This window comes from Haliaeetus leucocephalus, unplaced genomic scaffold (genome assembly GCF_000737465.1).
Source record: "Haliaeetus leucocephalus isolate CR32 unplaced genomic scaffold, Haliaeetus_leucocephalus-4.0 Scaffold159, whole genome shotgun sequence".
NCBI lineage: Eukaryota > Metazoa > Chordata > Aves > Accipitriformes > Accipitridae > Haliaeetus > Haliaeetus leucocephalus.
This window is the reverse complement of record NW_010972595.1, coordinates 958,388-970,509: the sequence shown is the minus strand read 5'-3', so window position 1 is coordinate 970,509 and position 12,122 is coordinate 958,388.

The window sequence follows — 12,122 nt, the reverse complement described above, 5'->3', positions numbered from 1 at the left end:
GTGCAGTTTGTAACCTTGATATAGCTAATGGGTTTAGCCAGTGGGTTAACCACCTACTCTAAAGTAGGTGGTTAATGGGCTGTTTTAGTTAAGCTGTCTCTGACCGAGGGGGTATCCTGTTCATGTTGTGGAGGAGAACAAACTCCATGCCCGAGTATGGAGGATGGGCTACAGTATGAATACAGGTGAGCCTATTGCCTTCTGTCCACAGCGCAACTCCTGCTCAACTCAAAGGAAGCTTCATAGAATGAGCAAAGGCAAAGCATCATCTTTTGCTGCAGAAGGTAATGCACTGTTTATTATTCTTTCACTCTGTAGTGTAGTGCTTGATTCAGCAGAGCTCAGTGGGAGTGATTTCTCTTCCTTTCCTTCCCATCTTCCTTTCTCTGCTTCTGCTCTACTTCCTTCTTGGCATCTCTCCTTTTCTTCATCCTCCTCCTGCCAGCAATTCCAAACCCAGCCTCAACTGCATCTTGGCTTCATTTCCATTCCTCTCCATCTGCTAAAGTGTATTACCATATTATGTATCAAATGTTGACATTTATAATAGTGTCAATAAGGTTTTGAGTCAAAGCCTGAATGGAAACAAGCAGTTTGTGCAGTGTTTACCTCTCATCAGTATCGTTTCGGACTATTTTCAGACTCAAGAAAGGAAACGCTACACAGCTGGGTCCTACTAGGAAGATTTCCTGAACAACCATGATGGACAGGAGCATTTTTTGTTCTTTAATAGAAGTTTAAAGGCCAAAGAGTAAGGTGGTTCCATGTGGGTAATTCATGAAGCAAGTGGATCCAGTGTTTCAAGAATCCTATATCAAAGTAAACATACGCAACTGCAGTAAAGTGAATGTGTAGGTCTTTTGAAACATCCACATCCACACATATGCATGACTAGGAGTAGAGTTGTGTGCTTAAAGCTGCAATTCCACAGCAGTTTAGTGTGATCTAAGGTGGGGTTGCCCTCCACCTTTCCTTAGATGCACTCTCCATTCTTCTCTTCACTGATATTTGTCTGCTCATACAGTGAGCCAGTTAAGGGAGAGAAACTAGCAACTCATTTCGGGGCTGGGGGTGGGGGTGGGGGGAGAAGCATTTTCCTCCAATTTAGCTCTCCAAACCAACTCACTGCAGGATTAGGTATGTTTTTGCCAGTGTGAGGGAGAGCCAGAAAATCCAGCCAGCAGCATCATAGGGCAGAGGGACAGGTAGTCAAGAGGTAACAGCAACCTAGGTCAGCTTAGACTCTGACAGAACTGCAGCTTCAGTAGGGATTTTGAAAATCTCAGGCATGACTTTGCTGTATCCATAAAAGCACCAGAGGTCTGTCAAACTTGCTTCAGAAGTATTGTTGCATTAGGGATGCTTAAATTTATAGCCCTATTTTCCATTTCTTGTCTTCAATGTATTGATTGCTACTTTTTTCTCCAAGCTGTTTGCTATGCATCATACTTTCATTTTAGTAGAGGTCTCAGACGCATTTTGTCAGCTCTGGATATCTGTATAAGACAAATTTCTCCTGCTGTATAGATTTATTAGCTTTATGTTTATGGGATGCCCATATCTGGCTATTTGGATCTGAACTGCATATACACAAGAATAATTTGATCGCCAGTTCCATAGGTCTTCCAATTACAAGACACTATATTCAGATGAAGGCAAAATATGAAATAGGATCAGGCACAGGACCAGCCAATCCTTATTTTTCCCAAAAGGAGATTTTTTTCTATTTTACCCAATACAAGGTTCAGCACTTGGAAGAAAGGGAACAAAAAATAATAGAAATCTTTAGGCTTGATTTCAAAAACAATTGAAACAAGCTGAAATTCTGCTCCTTGATTAATGTGATGAAGTAAGTAAGAACTAGACAAGGTAGACTAACGAGTACATGGCTGAGTCTAGAAGGAAACAGAGGTGAAAAGAGGTTAGAGACGAGAAGAGAAAAAACAATGGTTTTCTAAAGGCTTCAGGTAGTCAAAGGCCTGCACGAATGCCCAGCTAGGTGAACTATGTCCTCTTTACTCTTTGATCTTGGTCTGCAAATGATTCATGGCATTTAGTGATCCGCTACACCAGCTTGCCAGTCAGTTATTAAGGAGTCATAGAAATCAGTCACAGCTCCTCTTTTTGCATCCCAACGTTGGCTTTACTTCATTCAGTTAATCTCCCAGCAGCGTATTTGCAAGTGGGAAAGAAGCACAAGTGAAATGGAGAAGAGCTCGCTCTCTGCCACCCCGCCTTTGTGTTTAAATGTTTTCTCTTGTGTTTGGTTCTTGCTGCTCCTGATCTTTTGCAATATATCTCATTTTCTCTAATCGTTTTACAAACACAGACTGAATCAAAGGACACCCTCCAGGGGAGAAACAACTTGTCTCAAGATCAAAAGTTCTGCTTTGTTTGCTGTTGGAGGTCACCTACCCTGCACATTACATTCACAATTTGGTTTTGAGTTGGTGTTTATTCACTCTGAGTGGTTCAACCCATACATAATATCCTAAAAAAAGCCCTGGTCTTGAAACACTCTGAGGACCACGCAAGAGCTGCTGAACGTTTCCCACTCCCGTGAGAACTGAAGGTTCAAAGTAACTCCCTGTGCTGTGCCTTAACTCTTCTGGTCAAAGCAGCACTGAAAAGCTTCACCCTGATGGACCTGCTTCCCACCTTTCCTGTTTGCTAACCATCCGCTGATAGGTACTAACCAGAGCAATGCATTTCTTCAGCTATATCTCAAAGAGAGAAGAGCTCAGCAGCACTTTTTGATATGTAGAACTTTTTAATATATTTTCTATCCACTCAGCGGTGTCTATAGGAAAAAGTAAATCTGTTACTGCAGTTGTAAGTGATGTGGCAGCCCTTAAGAATTGCCTATTCATTCACTGCTCTGTACCATGACACTCTGGGCCTGGAGAGGGAGCTGTGGTTGTTGCCATCCTCTTCCCAGAGGTCAAGAGTTAGCCAAAAAGCAGGCAAGATCACACAGGGAGCAGCAAACAGTACTGACTGAAATTACTAGTAAATGACCTCTTTCAGAAGAGCTGAGGTGGAAGTGGTGTAGCCACACCAAAAAATTATCTTCTTTTAGGTGAGGTAATTATCTTGTTCGCAAGTCCTTCATGATGGCAGGAAATAATGTCTGATCCAGGAACGATAAGTGGTCTTTGGCAGAAGAGATCAGTTTTCAGGGATCTGTCTTAGATCACTTTTCTCTCACTCTTGAAATCATTAGCTGACATGTTCTTCCTAAGCAAATATTTTATCTCTGATGAAAGCAAAGCTCCCTCTAACCTCAGTTCTTGAAGGCTTCAGAACCAAGTCCTGGATGCATCTTTCCTTCCAGCCTAACTGTCCTTCCAGACTTGTGTGCAGAATCCTGGGGGCCATGAGACAAAGCCATGAAGGCCAACTGGTGCAGTGCTGTTAAAAGTCCTGTTGTGGTTTCAGTGGGATGAGTACTCTACACTTAACTGGTTGAGATGGTGTTTATATGTAGTTAGAAAAGCTTTTCCTTTTTCCTTAGTCCACAGAGCTCCAATGAGAACAAGGGAGCTAGTTATGACCCTTCAAAATGGAAAAAGTTAAATCTGATATAATTTTTCACCGGAATCTGGTGCCCTTGATCACTGCAAAGGGGCTATTAGTTCTTAGGTACTTCTGCTGACATCAGTGGGGCCACTTGTGGAGCAGGTTACCATTCACTTCAAGGGAGGAAGGCTATAATCTAGCATATTTATCAGCCTGAAAGTCCAAAGTCCAAAGCCACTGACTCTTGAGAGAGGTGGACAACCATAAGTGTCCCTGAAGTCAGAGAGAACTGAGGGTGGAAAGCAAGCCCAGGAGATTTCCTGGAGTTCCTCACCTAGATCTTCAGGAACAACTGCCTGTAGCTATTCAGTCAAAGGAAATTAAATGTTGGAATCTTTGCAGGAGAATTCCTAACCGCATCCCTCAGCAGATGAGCACAGGCCTCTGTGGGAGGCTGTGTTTTGTATCAATCACAAGAGTTTTCAGTTTCAATGTCTCATTCTGGTGCATGTGACATTCATGACTTTTCATCGGCTACAGTCTGACCCTGCGGTGCCATCACGGGATGATATGTGTCTGTCTTATAATGGACGCAAAGCTTCTTCTCTCAGGAGGTGAATTCAGAAATGTAGCCAACCTACACGTGACTCAGGAAGGAGTGTATTATTTAGTTTCCCTTTGTTATTTATAGTCACCAGGATCCATTAAAGCTATGAAGCTGCACAAATGTTTGCAAAACTGGACCTGTATTCTTTTAACCCATACTGCATCTGGAAACAGAACACGACATTGCATAATAGACACCTGAGAGTGTTGTCAGGGGGGAAAAGGTAACGTGAAGTGATTTCAAAAGGAATCAGAACTATTCAGTCATAAAGCTAATATTTGGCAAGGGAAAAGTGACGTGTCTATAGACAACACAAAAGATGTTTTCAGAGGATGGTGAATGGAGAAGGATATAAGAAGGCTGTGCCAGATGGCAGAACCAACAAATGAGAAAATAAACAGTACCACTCACAAGAATTTTACATGGCAATGCATAGTCTAATGGGCTGTATTCTCAGCTAGTGTAGGCTGAAATAACTCCATTGAAGTCCATGAAGCCAGCAAGTACAGCTGAGGACATGGAGAAAGATGTTTCTTTACTAAGCCTTTTTGTGTAGGCTGCACTTTGGTCCTTTCCATGCTGTTTGTTTTCCTCTTGTAACACAGTGAGGACTGAATTTGGCTTACAAGGTTGTCAGGCAGCATGTAAGACCCAACTCTATCAGCATCATTGCTGCCACTGTCAGAACCAGCACATGGAGAAGCGCTCCAATGCATAGCAAACAGCCCTCTGCAGACTGAAGCAAGATGCCCATGCTGGGCAATTGTAACAAATGGCATACAGACAGGAATAGACTACAGCCTCGAAAACAGCCGTCCGAGCTTGCCTGATCTCACCAGCATACAGCCCAGGACTGGCAGGACCAGAGGTGCTTGGGCAGTCAGCACTCCTATAGAGATGTTACGCCTCATCTCCTCTGCATACCAGCTGCTTCCACTCCTCCATTGTTTCCAGAGCAGGCAGGAACAAGCAATTGCAAATCTGCGCACATACTGGCCAATCTGTTGTCATATTACATCCCTAGGTCTGCCCTGACTATGTCTAATGCAGTAGTGAAGCCAGACGCAGGGCATTCTGCATTCAAAGCCTGTGAGCAATTTTAAAGGAAAAGCAAAGCCTTTGACAAGAGGGAATTCTGAGGCAACTAAAAATTGTATTCTATAGCATGTAGAATACATGCTTGTGATGAAATGACCGAGTCATATACAACAGATTACTTGCAGAACAACACCAGTGCTAAGCACAAAGCTGTTTGTAGGGAACGAGAGGGCTCCTGTGAGGTTTTGCATGTTTCACTTATACTTTCCTTTGGCATCATGAATGCAAGAGAATAATATACCACCTGATCTGGTTTTTCCTCCAACTCATTTTCCTGGACCTCTGCAAGTCAGAGTCCTCCGCAAAGTGTTGTAGCAATAGCCAGCTACATCAGACCTCCAGGTAAATGGATAGAGAGAGTCTTGTATTGGCTCAGAAGGTTCACTGTTCTCAAAGTGAGTCACTCTGATATTTCCTGCCTCAAATTGCAAATGGCATTTCTTGAGTTTTCCTCTCTATTTTTTATCCATCATCAAATGCCCTTTAGCCTTGTGGACAACACCAAATAATATGACCCTGTCATATTATAGGTTAAGAGGAAGAGCCTCGAAGAAAAGTAGGGGTTGACATAAGTACAGCACCAACGAGCTCACGTATTCATCAACTAATCTCAGGCAAGCCTCCTGAGATGTTTATCAAGTTAAATGCTGTTCTTTTCTTTTCTTTTTTTTTTTCTTCATTTTTTCCTGTTGTCTTTGAGTTTGTTACCTATTCAGAATAGTCATTAATTCTCGTCTCGGTAAATAGGAGTTCTTTGGAACCATGTACTGGCTCTTCTGGGTGACTTTTCCTGAACAGTTCCATTCCTGGGCACTACTGTTCAGTAGCAAAGCATTATGAATTGAAGCTTCGTAAGTCCATTATGCAACTCCTCTCTAGATACAAGATGTCCTAATTTCTGAACAATGTGGACAGTTGCTGAGTTTTTTGGCATGGTGAGGATCTCTCTCGGGTCCCCCTCACTGTGGTTATAACCATAAGAGCACAAATATTAAGGACCTGTTAGTTTTCCGTTGTTTTCCTGCAAACCCCTCAGAGCTCACCAGAGCATCTATTTTCCAATCAAAAGTCACTTGCTGCTGTCAGTAGGGCACTAATGAGTTATTTTTCTGACTTGGCAGTGAAAAGAGACACAGGGATAACCTATAAAGCCAATTTAGGTATTTTTTCCAGTGTTCTTTAGTGCAGCATAAACGAATATTCTCTCTGTCCTCTCCAGGTTGGCTATACTAGTTTGTCTTCATGCTGGAATGGCTAAAGCAGTACAGCTTATGTGTACAAGCCATTTTTTAACCGCTGAGAGAATACAGAAGAGCCTCTGCTGGCAAGTTGTAGCCTGAGCCTCCAGCCACCTGCTTGTGAATGTGGCACCAGCAGTAACCTCAGGAGCAGGATGGAAGGCAAGTGGGTTTCAAGAAACCACTTCCCTGTCAGTGTGGAAGTCCATTTTCAGAGCCTATAGAGAAGAATAGGGTTGAGAAGGCTGCTCAGCTCTCCTTCTTCATTCCAGAGATACCTGGGGACCTCATCAATACTTGAAAGTTTGAGTAGAAACTGAAGTTCTTGTGGTTCAGGTGATTTTGAAAGGCTTTGGGTGAGGAGGCCTCTTTTGCAACGTATTCTCTCTTTTCTACATGTGCACTCATCCATGTTGTACTGGCTGGAATTATAAATCCTAGTCAGAAGAGTAGTCTTGTGAATGAGGATCAGTCCTGGGACTAAGGAGGAAAGGTTGGCATCCTCCACCTAACCTTATCTGATGTAGTTAGTTATGCTCTATTTATAGTCAGTGGTCAAGGATGGGTATTTTCCAAAAGCTGTTCAGCCCACCAAACTTGCACTCTTTTTTTAGGATGTGATAATTGCCCCCAGTGGTGGCCAGTCTCCACTGACTATAGAGATAGGCTCTGTACCAAGGTTAGCTTAGATGCTTGATATCTAGAAGAGTAAATTTGGGTAAAATGAATGCCCTTCTACATGACAAGTTTTTGTTAGTACTTTAGTCATGATCACCACAGACTGCACCCAGCTTGGCCACTGTAACCCCTCATTTAGTATTGCAACCTCCGTTTCTTGGGCACTGCCATTCTCCACTGACACTGTAAGAAGCCAAAGGCTGGCCATTCTGCAGTGACAGCAGTAAAGACCTGTCTTTCCTTTCTTCCCTTCAAATACCAGGGCTGTCAAACTTCATGTCTGAGATAGCATTTAAACTGCAAAATAGCTTTCCTTTCTTATTTATCCATATATTTCTTTGCCTCTGCTCAAGCTGCCTGAATGTCAGGTTTTGGCAACCAAGGTGCAAAAGAACTGGGTGGGACTTGGACTGGAAGAGGCTGCTGTCTCACAAAAGAAGTCAGGAGTGTCATGGGGACAAGTCAAACTCCTTGGAGGTAATGAGGAGATTTGATGAACCGGGGTCACTAATTCTGCTGGAACATGGTAAGGCAGCAATGGGTGCTACGAGCACTCGGAGCCAGATCTGCAGCGTATATTTAGTTGCAAGACACCCAGGCTTCATTTGCCATTGAGAGGGACCATGCGTAGTGGGGAGGACTCTCAACAGGTGATTTTTCATCCATCTTAAAGACTATATCAGCCTATATTATTTGTGGGTTTGATCTTTATGGCCTAATTTTCAGAGACAGCTCTCACTTCCAGCCCCAGTGACTCTAGCTATACTTCGGGGGATTTATTTCCTGTGAATTCTTAACTAACATGAATTGCCCTATTGATTACACAAGGGGAAAATAGTACTGCTGTATATATGAGCTGTGGGATTGGACTCTTGAGGGTTAAGATTCTCCTGGCTATGATCAGCTTCCCCGTTTGGTCAACCTCCAACAAATTGAAGAGAAGCAGAGCATCAGCATACAATATACAATTACATTTCTGACACATCGCATCTTTCTGTGTCATCTCTTCTTAAATCAGAACATGTTTTCACTCTTATAATTTAATAGAGCATGATATGAAGCCTTGAACAGAAAGCATTTCTTTTAAATTTGACTAAAAATAGCTTTCCTTCCACAGTGAGCTCATGGCTTTTTACTTTATCTTCTGGTCAGTTGGCTTCCCACATACACATATTTTATGAAGTAGATTCATACAAATGAGATCTCTAAATTATTCATTGACTTTCTGTTTTATTTTAATAGTTTACTGTTATAAGAGTTCTCAGAAAAGGAGTTGGCTGTTATGCAAATAGACATTTTGCAGACATAGCACCTATTCTTGTACATACTCAAAAATAGTCAAGTATATACTCTTATGCTTTTCATTTGAAAAGCAGTAGCTTTAATGGCTGTTCAGGAAGAATTTAATTTGCATACTTTTGTCACCTCTGGGTTTTGTTAATCTCTGTGACTGTAAATTTGCAAAATAAGTTGTATAAATTTGTTGATCAGACATAACATAAGGCCCTGTTCCAAGTAAAAACTGGGCCTGTTCCTACTGAGTCAGGTACCTGGAACAAGGCTGTGGGAAAAGCTCTATTTTTTTTTTTTTTCCAGCCCTCTAAGGCAAGACAGAGTAGCTTCAAGGTGGTGCTAGGTTATCTTCTGCTTTCCAAGGTTTTCTGTTAACTCTGGGAAATGGACTTCTGGGAACACTCTGTACAAATCCTGGTCAGCTGGCTGACCACTTCAGGCTCCACTTACGTCTTAAATCCCTTTACCCCCATTGCCGGTGTGATTGCTGGGTATGATAATGGTGTTTTCAGCCACTTATTGCATTAATGAAAAAAAGGAAAGAAAAACTGGGTTCTGCATTTTGGTGCTGCGGAGATGTAGTTAATTAGCCCTGTGCAAGTTTTAAGAAGTTGAGTGTAATTCTTTTCTTTGACCCACAATTAACAAAAAACTTCTGCACAATACAGTCCTAATTTTTCAGCCTAGTGGCATCATTCATATGGGTGGAGTTTACTATTTCTCTTCATTTCCTTTTGAGCATTTCTAGCAACAGCAACACTAGGCATAAATAATCCATCAATCACATCTCATGGTAGCTTGGTAACTTTTCTTTAGACTGTATAGGTTGGGTCAGAATGAAGCAGCCAGAAGTATTTATTATTTATTGTAACTTTCGTTTGTTTTCCAAAGGGTGCAGGAAATAAAGTTGTCCTTTATAAAATACATGTTAACAGGAAGAGCACACTAAGCAGCAGATAGTTTACGTCATGAGTTAGGATGGTCTGATGTCTTGGCAACTTCACCCATACTTAAAAGTGTGCTTGAGCGCCTTTCTGTATACAGTACAACAAGGTTTCTTGTCCCAGCATGGATTGTCCATTCTTATGCTTACACATTACAGTAGAAAACCCGGGCATTCTGGTAGGCAAATGTTCATGATAAAGAACAGGTAGTATTTTAAAAAGAGCTGTATCTCTGGGCCAGAGGTTCTTTGCCATATCTGCCAAAAACCAAATTGCTTAAGGATGGTGAGAAGGGAATTCACATTCCCAAAGTTCAATCAAATAAGAAAGCCCTGCTCATACTGCCTCATTAGCCTGGCACTGGTTTACAGGACTGTGTGCCACCACAGCCCATGTTCAGGAGAGCTACAACTGATTACCAACAATGATGTGACTTACTCTGAAGGCCTGAAGAGACTTGCAAGGGGATTAACACTGGAGAACAGAAAATGCTCTTGGAACAAATGACCTCATTAGAATAGATTCATTTATGGAAAGAAGACAAATTTGAAGGTGTCATTTATATTTCAAGGAAAACCTCTTTGTGATAGGTTGCTTCAAGAGCACAACACATTTAACATATTTAGTTTGTTAAGGATATTCAGGACCAATGCATTAAACGTGGTGGTGAAAATTAATAAGGGGATTTGGAGGAAAAAAAAGACAAGACAAGTTAGAGCCAAGGTTAGATTGCATGTATGTCAGGAGCTGTGTCTGTTGACTCAAAAAGCTATAACATTGGTTAAGGGGATTCTGAGCTTGTTTGCAGGAAGGTAAAATTTCAATAAACTTTCAGAAGTCTGAAATAGTAGACTGACATTAAGACAACTTGATTACACCTCACCAGGTCAATGTGACTTTTCACAAAGCATTTGTTACGATGTCCAGAAATCTGATGAACAACCAAAGTCAAATATTTCCTCCCACTACTAGCCCACTATGACTGGAAAAAAGAGGAAGAAAATCAAAGTAAAGTGTCCCGCGCAGTTTAGCAGGGTAGCCAAAAAGACATCTGGCAAGTGGCAGAAATTCAGCCATGGATTCTTTTGTCTCTTAGTCAAAGGGAAAATAATGAGAGGAGATGTCCTGTTGTGCTACTGCACAGTAGCTTGTTTTTGTACTTTGCACTTGAAACAAGAGACCTGATTTTGAGCTTCAGGGTAAATCTGACCTCCAAAGAGACCAACACAGAGGGGATAAGCACTGAGCACTTCAAAAATCTAAACCCTGCGAGACAATTAAGATCATGTCTAATTTCATAACATTGTGATAGAGCTAGTCTGTCAGCACCACAATTAGCAATATCTAAGTGCAAAACTGAGAGTCTGTTTCAACTGTGCTAAGCAATCCCTCACCATAGACATAGTCAGAAATATCTCAGGAGGTGAGAGCATTACAGCTGACTTAACAGCCTGAAGCTCCCCTATTGTCAGCAGGGTCTTCAGAAGGTACTGAAGCACTGGGTCCATTGAACTGCTGTTAAGATTAAGAGCATGGGTCTCCTTTTAAGGAAGAACCTATTGAAACTTAACAGAAAGAAATGTTGGGTTGTTTTTTTTTCATAGAAACATCCCACCTAACATTAAGAAAATGGTATAGAGTATCATGACGGAGCACCATAAATGTCAGGGTTGTAACCTTAACTCTGCCCCTTGGTCCATCACAGTACCAGTCTGGCAGGGCGCACTTAAAGATAAGTGGCTGGCTGAAAGGAAATCCTGGAAAGCCTATAGCTTGCATTAACGTGTATCTTAAGATATTTCTCTCTGCATCTCTCAAGTCCCTCCCAAGCCAGTGGTCCTCCCTCCACCTAAAGCAGCAGTCTTTCTCTTCTGATACCTCTTTCTTGTGGAGTCCAAGAGACCGGAAATTCTGCTACTGCTCTGTGAATCCCCTGGGTATTTTGAGAAAGACTTTCATCACATTTACTATCAGCTAAGCATTACCTGGTTCAGGTAATTCCTGGATGCTATGGGAGGTGACAGTTTAGAGAACAGCCATGCCTCTACTACCATGAGACTATATTTTTTCCTGCTCCAACAAGCAGCAGGAATGTGGCACAAATGTTCTCCTTTCAGTGTTGTTAAACTATGACCAAGAATGCTACAACTGTAAATTCATCAGCTTAATCAATATTAATAGTAACTGCAAGAATAATTTCTGCAGGTTAAATAAGAAATGCTTTTACCTCAGATGAAGGCCAGCACTTCAACCATAGGGTTGATGTGAGTTGGTTGTTCACCATTTTGTCATATTTTAATTCTCTGTTATAACTGGGTTATATTTTTTTGAAAAGAAAATACCAAACTAGAAAATTCCCCTGTTCTTAGCGGTGAGTATTTTGCTGTATGACTCATGATATTTGAATGTACGTATAGCCTACCTGAACAATAAGAGCCTTAACAGAAGAACTGTGCCCAGTACCTCATCAACTGTTAATAATGTTAAGGTTAATCAATACCTGAGCACTGTATCATAAAACATGTGCTGATTTTGACTCTTTGTAGATTGCAGATCCCCGTTAGTTAGGAAAAAAAGTTTTTATGTAGGTGACTATGTCCATTAATTAAGCTATTCAAATCCAATTAGCTTTTTCCAGAGGGTACTTTATCTCATTACAGTTCTCTCAACTTAAACAATAAAACAAACAAGCAAAAACTACAAACCCAATCTCATTGTTCCCAGTGTCACGATGAGTTAATGTCC